Here is a 20,452-nt window from a genome sequence, read left to right on the forward strand (position 1 = left end):
TAGATTTTCATCCATTTGGATTTTTCTTGTCCTTCCTCCACTATAGTTAGTTCATGAGTGTGGAGTGAGATAGGATTCTACTTTCATTCTTCAGTGTGTGGATATCCAGTTGTCCCAGCAAAAGTGTGCTTTCTCCTTTGTTCTGTCTTGTCACCCTTGTCAGAAAACTGGACTTGAAGTTCTGTCCCACTGATGTATATATTTACCCTTGTAGTAGGACCACATTGTCTTGGTTACTGTAGTTTTGTAGTATTTTGATATAGTGGAGTGTTTTTTTTCTTTGTCAAGAATGTTTATGCTGCTCTGGATCTTTTGCCTGCCTGTGTTTGTTTCTTTCCTTCATTTCTTCCTTTTCTTTCCCCCTCCGTGGTGGGGACTGAATCCAGGGTCTCACACATGCTAGGTAAGTGCTCCACCACTAAAGTGCACCCCAGCTTGGCTTGTTGGTTTTTATAAAAAAGCAAGCTAGGATTCTGATGAGGATTTCCTTAAGTCTGTGTGTACACACGCATGTGTGAGATGCTGGGTGTTGAACTTGGGGCCTCGTGCATGCTAAGCATGTCCTCTTATCTCTGAGCTGTATGTAGTCCCAGCCCCTGCCTTTAATCTTATAGATTTGGAGAGTATTGCCATCTAAACAGTATGAAGTCTTTTAATTCATGAACATAAGATTTCTGTTCATTTATTTAAATTTTTAATTTTTATCAACAAGTTTTTGGAATTTCAGGGTATAATTCTTGCATTTCTTTTAAATTGATTCCTTTTAGTATTTTTGATGATATTATAAATGAAATTGTCTTTTTAATTTCATTTCCAGTTTTTTCATTGCTGGTGTATAGAAACACAATTGATTTTTATATTTTATCTTTGTATCCAGTGGCCTTACAGAATGTATTTATTCGAATAGTTTTTTCATGGATTCTTAAGGATTTTCTACATATAATATCAAATCATTGCAATAAAGATAGTTTTACTTCTTCCCTTCCAGTCTGGTTACCTTTTATTTTTCTCACCTAACTGCCCTGACTAGAATTTCTAGTACTGTGTTGCATAGAAGTTGGTAGTAAACATCCTTGTCTTGTTCTTGATATTGGACATTCAGCTGTTCAGTTCCACACCGGTGGGTGTGGTATTAGTGGTGGGTTTTCATAGATACTTTCTAATAGGCTGAGAAATTTCTCTTCTATTTCTAGTTTGTTGAATGTTTTTATCATGAAAGAGTGATAGGATATATTTTTTAAACTCACTAAGAGTTTTGAGTTTTTGTTAAATGCTCTTCCAAAATAAATTACTCTTAAAAATGACTATTTATCTTTTTTTTTAATTTGCAGAAATTGATTTGCATACCAAATGTGTGGTGGATGTTGATGCAAACAAGATTATTCTTAATCCTGTAAATACAAATCTTTCCAAAGGAGATGCCCGGTAAGTTAAGAAGCAATGTTATGTTCAATGGATTTTTAATGACCGAGTTGAGTTCACTTGAAGGAACTTGGAGTGCTCACTGAGGAGACATTGCTGTCTTCAAGAGTCTGCTTGGGTGGAGGGGTCGCAGTCTGTGCAGGGGTGATGAGTGCCGGGATGTGTGTCACAGGTAGAATTGCTTCTGTAGGAAGACAGGGCGCGTAAGGTTCTGGAGCAGTTGAGGAAGGCTTCTGGAAGCACTGGGCTGGGAAGGGTTGGGGGAATCAGAAAGGAAGAAGCAGGTGGGTGGGAAGGCTGTCAGGCCATCACTCAGTAAGGGTGCCATTCACTTCTGCCCAGGCAAGCACTGTCTGTCCCCGCTCAGTGCTCCCTTGGCGAGGGCCGTCTTCGGCCCAGGGGTGCCTCTCTAAAGGCTTGTGGGCCATAATGGCGTTGTCATTCCAGGTTTGTTCCAGTTCTGCAGTTGATTTTAAGTCTTTGAGACAAGAGACTGTCAGAGACAGGGGTGAGCCCTCAGGCGGCACCCCCAGATCTTGATGAGGGAGAGGAAGAAAGTGAGTTGGAGAAGGAATGAAGAGATTAGTTTGGGTTTTCTTAGTAAATGGAGGGAAATTAATTTGATCAACTAAACTGGGATCAGATTACTGAAAACCTGGAAGGCAGACAAAGAAATTTGGCCTGTACTCTTGTCTGTACGATTCTGCTTCTGACCGTGTTTCAGTGTTGTGATTGAGGTAGGTGGAAAGATGGTTGATTGGCAAGGTAGAGATTGGGTCCAAGTAGGAAGGACATTTTGGGGAGAGACTGGCTGGGTGATGCCGTGCGCACAGAGGATTCTCCGTAAGCACCACAGGCAGGGTCGTGTGTGGCCCTCCACAGAGCTCCTTTTGAGTTGGGTTGAAAGAGCACTGGGTGTGGAGTCAGAAAATCTGAGTCAAATCCTTCCTCAGCTGTGTTGTTGTTTGTTATTTTCAACTTTTTGAACCTCCTCTGTTTGATGCCTGCCTTATCTGTCTCACAGAGAGGTTTCCCCCAAAGATCAAGTTGATTAGTGATTGGCAAAGTGCTTTACAAAGTGTGTATAAGTATGTGTTATTATCAGTGTGAGGTATTTAAGTATCTCCAGCTATGAGGACTATGGGATATGCTGTCATTAGGGTGTGAAGGGAAGTTATGTTAAAAATGATGCTGGGATCTCAAGGCTGTGGATGGGATGAGCTGTTGCTCTGGGTGACATTTATTTTGGGGGATGTTTGCGCCTCTCAGAATGCTCAGTGTGGAAACTTTTGCTTACAGTGAGAAATGTGGGCAACTCAGCAAATCTGGAAGCAATACCCTCTGGTAGCAAGTGTGGGTTTTATTTATTGACTGACTTGAAGTCAGCTTCTTGCTGGCACAGTTATCTACAAGTGCTCTTTATTTATGAAGTGTGTTAACTATTTATTGCTGTCTAACAAATTATTTCAAATGTAGTGGCTTAATACAGCCATAATTATTTATTGTCCCATGGTTACTGTGGGTCAGGGGTCCTGTCAGGGGATGGCTTGTCCTGTCTCACACCCTGTGGGCTCTCATTGGAAGGCTTGAAGGTGGGAGTTGGAATCACCTGGAAAAGGCTCAGTAACCAGGCCTGGTAGTCGATGCTGCCTTTTAGCCAGAGGTGTCTCTGGGGCTGTGTGCAGGATATGTACTCACAGCCTGTGGCAGGTGCCAAGGCAGGCATCCTGAGAGAGACCAAGCCAGGAGGAAGCACCTTGGCCTGTGTGTCCCAACTTGGGAGTCTCACAGGTCACTTAGGCAACATTTTCTTGCTCAAGGCTGGTGTAAAATTCTATACAGTTTAGAGAAGAGGAAACATCCACTTTTCAGTAGAAGACAGTCACTGTGCATTATAAGAAAAGCATCTGGAATGAGGTAGGTATTGTTGTGCCCATCTTTGGAAACTGCCGTCATCTGCCACAGTGTGTAGTAATACCTACCTGACAAGGTTCTTGTGAGTAAAATGAGCACACAGAAGCTAAAAAAAAGTATCCCTTGGCGATCTTCAAATCTCAAGACATTTGTGAAAGAATTAAATAGTACTTTTTGATTCTGTAGACTATCTTAGATGGCTCTTTTTTTTGGATAAGAGGTTAATTTTTTTTTCCACTGCTGGAAATTGAACCCAGGCATACATGCTGGGTAGGTGCTCTATCACTGAGCCATACCCCCAGGCCCCGTTTTATTTTCCTCTTCCATATGCTGAAAATTACTCAGTGCTATAGATTGCTTTCTTAGATTAGAAAAAAAGAGAACTTTTTAAATTGACAATTTCCAAAAAGGATAGTATGTAATGGTTTGGGGTAAAGTTAAGTAAAGATGATTTAAAAAGCAACTTTTGGTGCTGGGGTTGTGGCTCAGTGTAGAGCACTTGCTTAGCATGTGTGAGGCCCTGGGTTTGATTTTCAGCAATGCATATAAGAGAATAAAGTTCCCATCAACAATAAAATATTTAAAAATATTTTAAAAAGAAACTTTTTATTAAAGTATTTAATACATATATGGAGAAGTATATAACTTGATGAGTTTTCATAAACTGGACACATTCCTGTAATAGACACCCTCATAAAGAAACAACACTACTAGCATGGCAAAAGAAGTGCTTTCTTTTTTCTTTTTAAAGTGTAATATCAAGGTTTAAAGAAAACAAATTTTGGAGTGTAACAGTTCAGTGGCATGTGTTGATTTCATTAAATTTGGGGAAAAATAGAAAAAAAACACACATTAAAAGTTTAATTTTTTTTTAATATTTTATTTTTTAGTTTTTCGGCAGACACAACAACTTTTTGTTTTTTGTATGTGGTGCTGAGGATCGAACCCGGGCCACACGCATGCCAGGCGAGCGCGCTACCACTAGAGCCACATCCCCAGCCCAAGAGTTTAATTTTTTTAAAAAAATATTTTTTAGTTTAGATGGACATAACTTTATTTATTTATTTATTATTTTGTGGTGCTGGGGATCAAACCCAGGGCCTTGAGCATGCAAGGCAAGCACTCTGCCAACTGAGCTATATCCCCAGCCCTAAAAGTTTAATTTTTATTAATTAATGATAGGAGATTAATTACCATCTTGCTGTGGAGTGCCAACTAATCTGGAAAATGAATAATGACTTTTTAGGGACTATATTTATAATCAGCAAGTTAGAGATTTGAAATGAGTATGAAAGTGATTGAATCGCTTAAAATCGCTAGTCAGAGTGGGCTCAATTTAATATTTTTTCCTTTAAAAGCTATAATATTATTGCTTTATGGTCCAGTTCTATTACTGTAAGATGCTAGTTATATATGTACTTTATAATTCAAGTTATGTTTTGAAATTGAACAATGTGAATTTTAAAACAATGGTTTATTTTTTCAATTTTTGTCTTAACTTTTGTAAATTTCATAATGATTTGACCTTTTGTTTATGAAAACCAACAGGAGCCATGGTTAAATCAATAGGTAAACCATCTCATTTAACAGCTTAATCATGGAGATTTGGGAAACAGTTTTGCTGTGCTGTGTATGGAATTTCAGAACCATTTTGAAAAAGAAGAATTTTGAAACTGAGAAAATTGATAGTAGAAGCCCAACAAAATTAAGAACACTGACTTTGGGACCAGGCGTCCTGGATTGAATCTCTGCCCTACCTCCTAACACATGTAACCCTGGCGAACTTCTTACTTCCCTCTGCTTCTGTTTGCTCATTTGTAAAGTGGGGGTTATAGTAGAACCTGGTTATAGGTTGTTATGAGGATTGAGTGAGTTAGAATTTCTCTCATGGGTCAGGTGTGATGGTCCATGCTTGTGATCCCAGCCACTTGGGAGGCCAAGGCAGGAACATCTTTAAGTTCAGGACCAGCCTCAGCAATTCAGCGAGACCCTTTCTCAAAATAAAACATGGGGACTGAGGATGTAGCTCAGTGATAGAGCACTCTATATAAAAAGTGCTGGTGCATGGGAACCCTATGGGAAGGTTAGCTGTTACTCTTTTTTTTTTTTTTCTAAATATTTATTTTTTCAGTTTTAGGTGGACGCAATATCTTTATTTTTATGTGGTGCTGAGGATAGAACCCAGTGCCTCGTGCATGCCAGGCGAACGCACTACCACTTGAGCCACATCCCCAGCCCCAGTTGTTATTCTTAGTATTACTTTTATTATTACTATGGGCCTGTGTTTAATTGTAGGCCATGTGATCTTCAGTTATCAATATAACTTAACAAAGGTAGTAAATTTTTAAAAAACCAAAATATATTTCAATTCAGTGTTTAAGTGTATACGCCTATCATGAAATTTCCTAGTTCTAGAAAAAGTTCAGCTTTGCAAGGACAGAAATATTATTGAATTTGCCCACTGTTGATTATGTACTTAAGAACAAGTTTGCCATCTCTACAAGAGACGGACAGGCCTACCCGCTAGATTTATTTTTTCAGTGAATAAAATATTAATCTGTGTAATCCAGGCTTTCCCTTTTTAGTATCTACTAATTTGGGAAACCAGGTCAAAACATTTCTTTTGAACATAGGGTAGGAACAGAGGGACCTTTTATCAAACTTGGAAAAGATTCATGATGAGCTCTTCCGGTTCCACAGCTCCGCTTTGACACATCCTACTTTAGTGGCAGAGTCCTGTATCCACGAGATCTGCCTGTACTTCTTGGGATCAGTCCTGGACACACACTGACATGTTGTATTTATTTTCTCATGTATAGCCACACTACATATAATACCAGTACTATTAAATATCTTCAAAATTAACCTTCTTGCCCTGAATCAGTTGCCCTCAATATAGTTTTCTAGAGTGATTCCTTGGGGTTTTCTAGATCTTCATTGGTAACATATTTACAAAATTAAAAAAAAAATTTTTTAGTTGTCAATGGACGTTTATTTTATTTATTTATTTGTGGTGTTGAGAATCGAACTCAGTGCCTCACACATGCTAGGCAAGCACTCTACCACTGAGCTAAAACCCAAGCCCCTACACATTGTTTTTTAGGGCTAATAGATGGCTAATTTATTATCTAGTTTTAAATTTTTAAAAGGTCTTTTTAATTTTTTTTTTTTTTTTGCAGTATGAGGTCTTGACTGGAGCCATGCATGTGCGAGGCAAGTGCTTTAACACTGAGCCACATCCCCATTTAAAAAAAAATTTTTTTTTAATTATTATTATTTTTTTGTGGTAATAGGAATGGAACCCAGGATCTCGTGCATGCTAGGCAAGTGCTCTGCCACTGAGCACTTTTATTTTATTTTGAGTCAGAATCTTGCTGGGTTGCCCAAACTGGTTTCAAACTTGTGATGCTCCTGCCTCAGCCTCCTTAGTAGCTGGGATTATAGGTATAAGCTACCAAACCTGGTTATTCTTAGATTTTTTTTTTACAAGTCAGATTCTCAATGTGTAATTTTGAACATTGAGGAGCACATTATTATAAGTGTCTTATGTAACTAGTTATAATAATGGCATGCTGTGAACAATCCCTTTTTAAATGACTAAAATAAATTTTAGGCCTTATTTTATTTGGATCATGTATTATATTAACATTTTATTCTACAAGAAATAGTAATACTTGTGTTTGTCACCATCATAGGTCAAAATGGTTTTTTAGGCACAATTTTATCTTCTGCCTCTTGCTTCTTGGGCACATTAAGATGGTTTCTCATGGAGAGCAGCTGCTTTTGCTTTGTGAGTCCCTCGTGTTGTAAAAGCTGACATGTGGGTGAGTTTGGAAAATAGAGCGCATTTCCCTGCGGACCTGCCAGTTGTTTCAAGTAAGCCTGGTCTTGGGCAGAAGAAGGCCTAGTTTAACTCCCAGCTTGGGCAGTATTTATGCTTTGATATGCAGCCAAAGTGCTTCAGACCTCTTCCTGGCCCATGACTCAAAATACTGAAAAGGTGTACTCAAGGACTGAGGCTGAATAATATGAATAATTTTTACTGCTTCATGGAGGACATTCTTACATGTGAAAAACCAAAAAAAGCCTTTTTTTTTTTTTTTGTGGACGTGGGGTGATGAAAAAATAAGTGCCTACCTTCTGTTGGTATCATTGTGCCCAAGGTGCTGATCTGTTATTTTTATACCACTGGGGCAAATGTCAAAGCAGTGAAAAAAGCAAATCACCTTAGTGTTATTATGACAATAGTTTTGATCTCCAGACCTTCTGGAAAACTCAGGGGGTCCCTCAGGAATCCTCAGACCACAATTTGACCACTGAGCACTTTTTATTTTATTTTGTGATCAGTCCTGGACACACACTTGTTGTATTTATTTTCTCATACACAGCCACACTACATATAGTAGTAGTGCAATGAAATATCTTTGGAATTAACCTTCTTGCCCTGAATTAATTGCCCTCGATATAGTATAGGGATTGCTTTAGGAATTTTATCCAGTTTGCAACTTGTAAGAGCCAATATTTTGGTTTGTTTATTTTAAAAGTTTTCATTGATATATATACACACACACATGCATATACCATATAGTTCATCCCTTTAAAGTGAACAATTCAGTGGTTCTATTGTATTCACCAAGTTGTGCAATCAGTGCCATTATCTACCTTTATGTCTGTGTGTGTGTGAATGTGGGGGCCAGTGCTGGGACTGAACTCAGGTGTCACACAGGCCAGGCAAGTACTCCAGCACTGAGCCCCGTTTAAGGCTCTACCTAAGTTGCCCAAGCTGGCTTGGGACCTTGATCTTCCTGCCTCAGCCCCCTAAGTAGCTTGGATTACAGGTATGTGCCATCAGGACCAGCCTTGCTTATGTAATTTTTATCATTTTATTAATCTACTTTCTGTCTTGTACAGATCTGAGATTTGCCTGTTTTGGACATTTCCCATAGCTGAAGTCGTATGCTATATGGTCTGTGATTGGCTTTTTTTATTTAGCATGATGTTTTGAGGTTTATTCTTGTTGTAACATCAGTACTTTTTTTTTTAAATGGCAGCATAATATCCCACTGTATTCCATTCTTATCCATTCATCAGCTGATGGATATTTGGGTCGTTTCCACTTTTCTTGGCTTTATGAATAGTGCTGCTTATGTATAAGTCTTTGTGTGGATGTGTTTCCACATTGTCTTCAGTAGATATCTAGACATGGAATTGCTGCCTAGGCATGGAATTGCTGGGTCATATGGAAACTCTATGCTTAATGTGTGAGGAACTGCCGAAACGTATTCCAAAAATCCTGCACTCTTCAGTCCCCTTCCCCCCTAGTGGATGAGGGTTCCATCTTCTTTGGCTTATTTTTAAAGAACTGTCATTTACCATAAGGATAATGGTAGTACCCCTGGCTAATTGGAGAGTGCATGTCCTGCCTCCAGGCATTCAAGTTACAATGAAAAAGCAAAACAAAACATTGTGCTTTCCAAACAAAACAAGTTCGGCCAGCTTCACCCCTTGGCTACTGGTTTGGAAGCCCTGGTTCTGCTAAACTAGAGTCTAGTTACATTTCTGTTGAGTAGGACTTCCTTGTAAGGTTTTTAAAAACTTGAGCACAATTTTAAGGGTTACTGGTACAGCTAACTTGTTTTTTTTTTTTAAACCAACAAACAAAAAAAAAATGAAACATTTATGTTCCTGTGACTGAGTTTAATAAATCATACAATTTAAACCTTGAGATCTGCCTCCCAATTTTAACCTTTCCCTCAGCACCACAGTTAACTAACTGCTTTCTTGAATTCAGTGTATTTCTTTCCCTTGTATTTCTTTACATTGTCACTGAGTAATTTGTAGATGGCTTGTATAATATTGTGTGATATGAATGCCTTTTTCTAGTAAAAGCCCAATTGGGTGACTCAGAAAAGGTTGACTATGCTTATGGAGTAATTTTTAAAGGCAAAAATGAATGGCTGAATGAACAAGTGAGTGGATGAGTTAAAAGAAGCCAAAAATAATATCAGCAATTTACTTTGGTAGAGGAAAGCTAAAACTTTCAATGTAATCAAATTCCCTCTTCCTCTTAAAAAAAAACACAAACAGAACAAAGGCTCCCCCCATTATCTCTTGTTGTTGGTGACTGCCCACAGTGTGGCAGTGGAAAGTGCTTTAGTGTTCCTACAGTTCTTTGAAGAGACTCTAGTAGAGTGAGCTGTGTCTCTTCAGAGGTGCCACTTCAAACACCAACATTGAAACCTCAAAAAAGAAAGAAGTCCTTAGTGTAAATTGTACTCTTCAGTCCTGGGACCACTTAATCCAATTTTTTTTTCTTTAGCTCCTGCTTTCTGTCCCAAGAGTGGGGTGTGTGTCTATGTTCATGCATGGACACTTCCAGTGATAATACACTAAGTTGGAGTTTCTCTTACCTTTCTTTGTTATCAGGTGTCAGATTTTAGGACTAGAACTCTCTGAAGATTGCATGCATTTAGAGATCTCCATTTCAAGATCTTAATTCACCTGGACAAATTTCTTCCATGTTCTGTGAGATGACCTGTTCTTAAGTGCATATGAGGGAGACTCTTCAGCAAAGACAGAAGTAGTTACCACAGAGGACACAGATGAGCAGGGTTTTCTCTTGTTTTACAGTAAAAGTAGGATGTGGCCCTCTCCTTCCTGCTCTGTTCTAATGATCACGAGGTGGTGTGCAGGTTACAGCTGCCAGTCTAATGAGAAGAATGTCTGAGATGTTGATCTCAACAACTGCTTAGTAAAGTCATTAAAATCTCTTTGTTTTTAAGACTATATATCAGTTTAGTCAAGTTTACTAAGTAATTAATGAGTATCTAATATGAACAAAGAACACTCAGCGCTTCTTGGGAGGTTTAGAGTACTCTGTAGAGGGTGTGCAGCCTGGCTCTTAGAATACATGCTAAGTTACGTGAGGGTGTCCATACATCCATTTCTCTTGCAAGACACATTGTTAATGCTAATGAGGGGAGGGCCTATCCCAGTAATTTCTTTGACAAATATGAAGTCATTTTCCAGCTAAGTCCTTGTTAGTGGAAGGCATCATTAGGCCATATTAGATAATGACTTTAAATTTCTGTACAGCGATATGGATGCTAATTTAAATAGAGATTTTAATTGAAGGAAGTCATGCACAGTATAATTATGGTATGCACAATAGACTTGCTTGTTCTCTCTGCTGTGAAATGACTTGAGTGAGGCTAATAATTCTGTTCAAATAGAATCTGCTCCCCTGGAGAATCGCACGTGGTATGTTTTAATTTCATAAAGAGGCTCTTCCCCAGGGAGCCCGTCCATTCTAATTATGTCAGAGTGTGGCGGGCAGAGGACTGCCTGCGCGCTTGGAGGTTTAGGTGATTCTTCAACCTCGTCCTTTAAAAAGTACTACATTGATTGTGTAGCTCAGTTACTGCTTTTGGATATAGTTGTAAAAATGAGTCAGAGGGACTTAGAAGATAAAAAGATAAAATAGGTATGATCAAATGTATAAAATTGCATAGTTAATAGCAGCTCATCAAATTGCAGTAAACATAAATTTTGTCAAGTTATAGCACCAAAATCTAGCAGGTTGCTAAATAAACTGATAAATTATTAGCAAAGCTATCTGAACAAAAATTACCATAGAATGCTACCATAGAGTTTATGGTTTTTTATTTTGGATATAAATATTTTCATGTTAATGCCTTTATTACATTATTGGTATAGCAATAAGAAGGAATAAACTTTAAGAAAAGTACTACTTGGATACTGATATTTGATAAAATGAAAACTTTGGGTTGTCTGAGTATATAGTTAGTTACTAGAATGTAATCAAGTAAGTTATAAGTAATAGGAATCACATGTTTTGAATTTCCCCTGAATTCAGAATCTGGTATGAAACAGCCAGATAGTATAAGATAGATATTTACTGGTGTTGGGGCTGGAGTTGCGTCTCAGTGGTAGAACACTTGCCTAGCATGTGTGAGGCACTGGATTCGATCCTCAGCACCACGTAAAAATAAATAAAATAAAGGTATTGTGCCTGTGTACAACTAAAAATATATTTTAAAAAATCTAATTATTAGCCAGCTGTCATACCCCACTACCAAAGGGCTTTTGGTTATTTTGCTTTGTTCTTTGTTTTGCATTACATTATTATACTGGAATAATTAACAATAGTTAAATAATACAGGTTGAAAATTCCAAATCTGAAAGTCTGTAATCTGAAAGGCCCCAAATTCTGAACCTTTTTGAGCATTTTCAGGATGCTGAAAATAGAAGATTCCGCACCTGACTTGATGTGACAGATTGTAGTTGAAATGTAGGAAGATTAAAATGTTACATAAAATTAGGTTTGGAGTGTAGTTTAATGGTAGAATGTTTACCTAACATACTGAAGGCCCTGGTCTCGATACCCAGCCCTACAAAGAAAATCAACAAAACATTCGTGTAAAATTACCTGCAGGCTGTGTGTGTATAAGACATACACAAATCTCATGTTTTGACTTAGGACCCTTAACCAAATATCTCAATATGTATAAGCAAATATCAAAAAACAAACAAACCAACCCAAAACACCTGAAATCTGAAACCCTGCTGGTCCCTAGCATTTGAATAAGGGATACTCAATTTGTAACATGACATTTTTAGTCAGGATTCAAGTATCTGATTGTTCCATAAAGCACCCCCCACCTCCCTCCACCAAGTTTGCTTTGAATAGGAATGTGGTCTATACATTGTGTGATTGGATGATGTTATTTCTTTCTTTTTTTTTTTTTGGGGGGGGGGTACTGGCGATTGAAGTCAGGAGCACTTGACTACTGAGCCACATCCCCAGCCATATTTTATATTTATTTAGAGACAGGGTCTCACTGAGTTGCTTAGTGCCTTGCTTTTGCTGAAGCTGGCTTTGAACTCGTAATCTGTGGTGAGCCGCTTCTGCCGTTTANGTAATCCTCCAGAGCTGTTGGAATTAGAGGTGTGCGACACCATGCCTGGCTTAGATGATGTGATTTCTAATTTACTGGTTCCTTGCTTGTTGAAGAAACCTGGCTCATTTGTTGATGGAATAATAAGTGAGTTTGTCACAAGGGATAGATTTTCCTTCTCCAGTCAGATACCACACCTGTAGATTTTCTAATAGATATTTTTACCCCGGCATTCCTTTCCTTCTCTGACATCATCCTAGTGGAGAACCTTCCTGCCTGTGCTGAGGTGACAGCATAGCCTGCTGACTGGCTTCTGGAACCCACCATCACCAGACTCACCTTTAGGCCCGCCCCTGCTTCCGTAACTTGTCTTTGGAATTTAGAGCACTTATTATTCCCACCGATTTGGAAGCAGCGATTGCTCAGAGGTCGTCTTTTGTATGTTGTCTTGCATTGCTTGCTTTTGCTTATTTTCCTATGTTTTGAAAACCCCCTTCCCTCTTAGGCTGTGGCTACTGGAGAGCGGGGAGGCTGCACTCGCAGCCCATCTCTTCCTTGCTTTGCAGCTCAGCGCCTCTTGCCTGGTCACGATGGTTCTGTTAGCACCTTTTCTCAACACCTCCGCCCTTCAGGTTTTAAAGGCAACTTGTGAGCCTGGAGCTGGATTCTGGCTGCATCCTCAAGGCAGGGGTGGAACATGAGGCCTTATAGGAGTGCACTTTTCTAGTGATGGATGTCCTCGTCCACTAGAGACGTTCTCTCGTGTGCACAGTAAAGAGGACAGCATTTTCCTTTATGGTAGGCTTTCTACATTCCTAGACCACAGTTTTGTTTTGCTTTTGTCCTTGTGACAACACCTTTTGTTTCAGTCTGTTTCATTGGTTATGTTTTAAGTTTGTTGCTTCTTAGTGATCCAATTAGAACCAACTATGAGGTAAATTCCTATTGGAATTTTCTGAAGATTGATTGGTATAAGAGCCCCTTTAAACTCTTAAATATTAGTGAAGGGCTTTTGTTAATGTGGGCTGAAGCCTATAGATATTGTTTGGATTAGAAATTAAAAATTAAAATGAGAAGTTTTTAAAACATTTTAATTCATTTCAAAGAAAACAAAAAGTTATCATGTGTTAACATAAATAATATTTTTAAGACAAATAATGCTACTTTCCAAAAAGGTTTCAGTTTCCTGAAGATTGAGTAACTCTTTTATAATGTATAGATTAGGTGTTGTATATGAAGTTCCAATACACCGTATTTATCCATAGATGTGTTTTGTTTGGCTTTTATTATAAGATTTCAGATACAAATTCAAATTTGTAGTTTTTCTTAAACAATCTGAGAATCTGGTAACACTGGATTTGCTACTGTCTCCTTTGGCCAGGTTTTGAGTTCCTTATGCTCCTAGATGGTTTGCTCTCATTTATGTTATTTGCTAGGCTCCTGAGGACATTTCTTTTTATAACCCGTGCTGTAGATACTTATTGTCTTTTGTCACAAAAGATGCCCTTTCTTGATCTAAATATACATAAAATAAAATCAATCATTTTAATGTGCATTCCATTCATTGCATTAAATACATGTGACTCTGACCACATCCATTTCCAGAACTATTTTAAAAACAAACTCTTCCCCATTAGATGATAAACTCCCATTTCTTTCAGGCCCTGGCAACTGTGTTTCACTTTCTGTCTGTACAAGTTTTGACTACTCTAAGTCCATCATCTAAGTGGGATCATATGGTATTTTTGTCTTCTTGTGACTGCTGTTTCACTTGGCATGATGCCTTCAGTGTTCATGTATGCTGTAGCATGTGCTGGAATGTCCTTCCTTTTAAAGGCTGAATAATATTCCATTGTATGTAGAGACCACATTTTGCTTATTGGTTGAACTGCCAGTGGACACTTGGGTTGCTTCCATATGTTCGCTGGTGTGGATGTGCTGCTGGGAACATGCAGCTGACATATTTCTCCTGCTCTGCCCCACATGTCTGCCAGGAGAAGAGTTGCTGGATCTCACACTCTTTATTGAGAACATCAACTTCTGCTCTCTGAATATATCATGCTTTCAGGTGTTCTTTTAACTATGTGAATTCCATAAATGTTTGCCGCAGTCAGGCTGGGCAAAATAACCGGGAGGTGACAAGCAACTTGAAGGTTGAAGCGGGAACTGCTTTATTACGGAACAACAGCGGTATATATACCTAACTGATTACACACAGCTTGACTCAATTAGCATCATCCAGATACAGCAGTCAGCCAATAAGGAATCCTCATCATCTTAATGGTTCGGTGGCGTTGCCTCACAAACCACTCCTTCTGGCAAACTGCCAGGCGCCATCTTACTTGATTTGCGGTCCCCAACAAATGTTAACATGCCTTTACTTATAAATTATAAATTATCTAGTGTGTTCTTGACATAGTGTTCAAATTATTACATTATTTTGCAAAAAAGTAAAGCATTGCTACATTTCCACTAAATATGTATCCTTTTTGTTTTAGAAAGAAATTTTTTCTTAAAAATATTGTTTGTTAATGTGTAATGACACTTTGTATTTTGAAATGAATGAATTAAACATTTCTAAAAGTTCTCGTTTTAATTTTTGTTTTTCTTTTTGTACCAGGGGTTGAACTCAGGGGTGCTTAACCACTAAGCCACATCCACAGTCCATTTTCAGTATTTTTTCTTTTGAGATAGGGTCTTGCTAAGAATTGCTGAGGCTGGATTTGAACTTGTGATTCTCCTGCCTCAGCCTCCTGAGCCTCTAGGATTACAGGTGTGCCCTACCACATGTGGCTCATTTTAATTTCTATTTCAAATAGTATCTATAGGCTGTATCCCACATAAACAAAACCCCTTTGGGGTCTTCACTAATACTTTAAGAATGTAAAGCATTCTGATACCATAATTTTAAGAATCTCTTCATCTGTTTGATAATTTGTTAGCACAGATTACTTAAAATTGCTGAGTTGCTTGTCCAAATTTTAAAACATAATGATTTTCTCCCTTAGGAATAAGCAGTGTCATATAAAATTGCAAATCACCTCCACATTGCTGCAATCTTATTTAACTGGTGATATTTCTAAAGTTATTTGGCACTATCTAACTGACATATTTGGAGTAACTAATTTTGTGAATTCAGAGTTCCAACTTAGAATGCCAAGGAATTTTCCCCAGTTCTTTGGGGCAGCAGGGCAAGGGTTTCCAGATTCCAAACCCTTCTGATTCTCCTCTTTTTCTTGTTGGAGGGCTGTGGTGTTGACAGAGGGAGGAGGCTCTGGAGAGCTGGTTTGGAATTTCGGTGCACTGGGAGATTTTTAAAGGGAGCTTCTGAATGAGGTGCGGCTGCTGCAGGGGTGAGAAAATGGGCTTTTGTTTGGGTTGTATGAAACCCCTGTGTCTTCCAGGATAGAAAGAGGGCAGAAAAGGCAGAAATAGTGCGTGTGTTAATCCTGGGAAAAGCAAGAAGCCTTTGATAAATCAGTATTCTGCTTATTGTCATCAAGATGGAATTATTTGACTATGAATTTGTTGAATGGTAATTGAACAAAAATTTAGAAATATTCCTAAGTGAAAAGATAGTTAACTGTAAAGATTTTAGCAGAATGCAATTATTCTGAGGGAGAAAAAGATGGTGAGAATCATTTTATTCTTATTTTTATATTTCGGAAGATATAAATATCTACAAAATTATTGTTTTAAAAAATAAATTTTACACTATGAAATGAAAACCATCATGAGAATCTATGCCTAGGAATGCCCTTCTTATAATTGCTCTTTGGATTTTATGAGACCTACATATTCCTCTGTGCAGGAAACTGGCCACGTGGGCATCACAGATGAGCTCCCTTGCCAGCTTTGTTTACCCTAGAAGCCCCCGTGTGAGCAGAACCTTTGCCTGTCACTCATCTGGTGAGAGCTGCCCTTGCAGCCTGCTGGGATTGGATATAATGTAACATGGCCGGAGCTGGACGCAAGTCCACGTTTGGCACTATTTCCTGATAGAACTTCTAATCCAGTTCTGTAAGTAGTCGAGGAAAACCCGGTGTGTCTTAGCTGAACTCATGCATCTGCTTACATCAGGAAGGATATTGGCCAGATTGGCTCAAGATTAATACCCTGTCACCAGTCTAGGACTTGGGGCCACCATTTCCAGAGCATCACTTAAGTTTTCAGACCCTGATTTCATCCTTGTACTGTTGCAAACACCTCTGTATGCCACTTCCTATCCTTGTGGCCTCATCTTTCCCGGAGCCTTGATTACTTTGCAGTCCACCCTTTTCCAGCTCAGCCTGGATTCTGACCAGCCTCCCGTGGACATATTCCAACACTTTCCCTCGTTCCTGGGTTGCGCTCCTGTGGAGCCACAGGCTTGCTCCCTGAGGACTCTGTGCTGAGACGTCCTTTTTGTGTGCCTTGTCTGTGTGCTAATGGATTCTCCTGCTTATGTGTTGACTGGCCCTCAGTTGATCCTGACTGCTTTGGCCCACCGGGTCTCAGTGTGTGCACCAGTGATAAGACCAGGAAGAGGATAGACCTGCTTTTATTAGAGTGAGTTGGTTTTTTAAAAATTATCCGCCCCAGAAGCATTTAGAAAGGCTCTGGTATTGGGGTGCTGCCAATGGAGTTCCACCATTATCATGGTTGGTGGGGATAGGAATTGGCAGGAGTTGATTGAGGTGAAGTAGGGCACAGGTGGGCATGGGTTCCGAACTACCATTTGCCAACATTGTTAATCCGGATGCTCATGTCACCTCTCCGAGCTTCAGTTTACTTTCTGTGAAGGGTGGGTGATGACGCTATGATGTGGATCCTGCAAGATTGCTGTGGGCATGAACGAATTATTGGTATAAACTGGTAGACACGTGGTAGGTACTTGGTAGATGGCAGTTGCTGTTATGCTTTCATTTATTTTTCTAATCAACTGTAGAAATTTTATTTCTCAAAATGTGTCATGGTCTACATAATATTCTTTTCAAACACTGGCACATGATATGTACTCAATAAATATTTATTGACTGGTTTAGACATGTAATAAACTATATCAGATTTCTCATAACAAATATGCCCTGCTCTTAATTGACAATAATTATGGATACTTAAGCTGTAGAGCTAAGTATGGTTTCTTAACCCTCCAGATAGCAACCACAACATGTTTATTTCAGGGACTGTGGGTTTCCTCTAAAGAGCATCAATTTGCATGATATTGCCAGAGTTGGTATCCATGTTCTGAGAGAAGAACTATTATTATGGTAAAAAGAAACTCAGTGGTCAGGTCTTGGAACACTTAAAAGGTGTCAGTGCAGAGACAGCTAGTAAAGAGTTCTGGAAGTACAAGACATGAATAGAGACCTATTTTTTTTTTTTTTTTGAATCTTCCCATTGATGTCAAAAAGCATCTATCGGTACTGTTACCATCTATATTGTATTAGAGTCTTTGCAAGTGTTCATGTTCTCACGAAATCCTTATAACAAAAGATATAGGTACTATTATTATCTCAAAAATTCCAGAAGAGGAAAGAGGCGTGAAGGCATTATGGGATCCCCAGATCTCATGATCTGTAAGTGGCAGACCTGGGATTTGAACTCAGGTCTGCCAGAGCACATCTCTCCAAAGCCACATGAGCTTGCTATTTCTCACTGCCCTCAAAGATTTGACAGAAGTGCTTCATATTCATTTTACATATTTGGAAAAGTTCAATTTGTTAATTCGCATTACAGCAAAACTCTAAGCATTCAACAGTTATTGATATCTAATTCACACAACCCTGGCAAGGTATCTAATAAAGGAAAGATAATATGACCCGCTTTTTTTTTTTTTTTAAAGGAATTCATATTCTGGAGTTAGGAAAGCCCAGATACAGCTAAGAAAGTTCATCCAGCAGCAATTTATGGAGTGCCTTCTGTATGTACCAGGACAGTGAGGACTCTAAGAAAACAAGGGTGAACAAGAAATGCATCCAGGCTCCATGGAACTTGTTAGCTGAGCCGGGTGTTGTGAAGGGATCTGAGCCATCTTGGTCCTTTCTAAGGAGGTGACAGGAATGCCCTGGACTAGAGCTGGGTGAGAGATCATGACCTTATCCCTCAAGCACCACACAACAGGAGGCACGTTACAGTAAGATCCAGACAGATTCCTGCCACATACTCATTAGCAGGCAGTCACGACATGAGTCATACAGCCTGTTCCTGTACGTCCGGTGAAGCCACAGCTCGGACAAGCACCTTAAGACAAATGGAGCAGGATTCAGGGACACTTCTGGTCAAAGTCATGTAACCAAATCTGAGTGTGGGTCTAGATAGAGCCCCGGCTAAGAATGCGGCTCCCAGGGGGTGGGCACAGGCTTGCTAGAGTCTTACATGTTGCTTTCCATGGATGGAGGTGGTGCCTGTATTGCATTTCCAGTCAGTCTTGTTTTAATGTATACATTTTAACGTTTATTTTGCTGATTAACAAACTCTCTACTGTTGATTAGAAGAAAAGATAGCTGAAGGCATATAAGAACTGCTTCCAGGTTAGAAGCTGTTAACCATTTTTTTTTTTTTTTTTTTTAAATCATATGACTCCTTTTGGTAGTCTGATGAAGCCTCTGGACCACTTCCTAGAATTATTGTTTAAAAACTTAAAGTGCGTTTTAAATTTTTGAAAGACCAAATATATATTGAAATATATTGATTCTGATGATTATCAGAACCATTTTTGGAGGTGTGTAATGCAGTAGTATGTGCTTGCATATTGTATTGACAAGATCTAATGTGGGAACAGTTGCTTTAATGTCAAAGTTGGGTTGAATGTAAACGATACTCCAAGGTATTTGCAGCGAAGAGAATGTAATATGATTTTGTTGGTAACAGAGACATAGGTTCACCCATTCTGTGATTCATTGTCTTCATCAATAGTGGAAGGAACTGCTGAATTTAAACATTGCGAAGAAATGAAAGTGTGACATTCCCCATCCATGTTTGCAGACCCTCTCGATCATCCTGTGCAGGTTAAGAATCCCTGCTCTAGAGTGTGTATCTATTTCTCACCTGCTACCTAATCAGCCCTGGCATGTGTATTTGTGATTAGGGTTTCAGGTGTTAACTAAGTTTCCCTATGTATGGATTAAAACTGATATGTTCTTTTATACTACTTGGAGTGTAATTTAGTAGGGATGATGAGACTTCTGTTTAAAAACAACAGTGAGGCCTTGTGAGCACTTATGAAGTGCTATGGGATTGTGTGGAAGTATTTTAAAATAAAGCACTATGACAGGAGGATCCACACCAACACGAGTACAGTGGCATACGCTATGGCCGCTGGAAAAAATGTTATTCTTTCTTTAAGGTTGAAACAGACATCACTGAAAATGTAAGAGGAGAATGTTGTTCTCTGGGGTTCAGAGATCAAGCTGTTTAGGGTATAGAGAATAGCCCGATGGTGGGGGTGGGAGGTAAAAAGGCACAGTGAGCCACACATCAACAGGGCCTTTCCCACCTGTGGGGGACAGGTGAGACCAGCTGTGCTTATGAGTGCTTGACATGAATTATTTTGTGTCATCCTCATGACAGCCCTATTATTTGCCTTTTACAGATGGAGAAACAGGCATAAATAGATTAAGTAACTTGCCCAGAGTCAAGACTAGGCCTCTGGCTCCACAGGACTCAAAACCACTCCTGCAATTCAATTTGACACTGATGATAGTGTGGGAGGGAGGCTAGGAGGAGTGCCACTGCAGATAGGACTTCAGGCGAGGCTGCCAGCACAGTGCTGGCTAGAGAGGTCAAAGGTACCCAGACACCGAGTGTTAAGGAAAGGTGAAGAGTTTTCCAGCCTGGGAGTCTGCACGTCGGTGTTTTCAAGCCAGGCAGCATCTACATGGTGGGAAGTAAAGTTCAGTGTTTCTGAGTAGAGATTTTTACCAGCAGTTTTAAACCTCTCTGCACCTGGCTGAATCTGTTCTTTATAATGTCCTTCCCCAACTGAAGAATGTTCATTTGGGACAGGATACTATTGTCCTCCCTGGTGTTTACGCTAACACCACTGTGGTCACTTGCCTGGAGAAGGACACCAGTGGCACAGTTTGTAAACATGCATCATCTGGTGACTCAGATTACAGTAGTGAGATGCTTGCTTTCGCCATTGCAAAGGAGTCCTTCAGAATCGACTCATTTGTTACAGTCAGTTTGTAAGAATTCAAGGGTGAAATGGGAAGCAT

General features: G+C 39.2%; 1 protein-coding gene across 1 annotated transcript in view; it reads left to right on the top strand.

The window, feature by feature from the left end:
* The first annotated feature begins 1,335 nt into the window (after nucleotides 1-1,335).
* Nucleotides 1,336-20,452, top strand: part of Kif13b (kinesin family member 13B) — a 148,883-nt gene continuing 129,766 nt past the window's right edge. The window contains 1 exon segment of the mRNA XM_015499423.2: nucleotides 1,336-1,425. The gene's annotated coding sequence lies outside the window, so the exon portion shown is untranslated.

The sequence above is a fragment of the Marmota marmota genome, unplaced genomic scaffold (genome assembly GCF_001458135.2).
Source record: "Marmota marmota marmota unplaced genomic scaffold, marMar, whole genome shotgun sequence".
In the NCBI taxonomy this organism is placed as follows: Eukaryota; Metazoa; Chordata; class Mammalia; order Rodentia; family Sciuridae; genus Marmota; species Marmota marmota.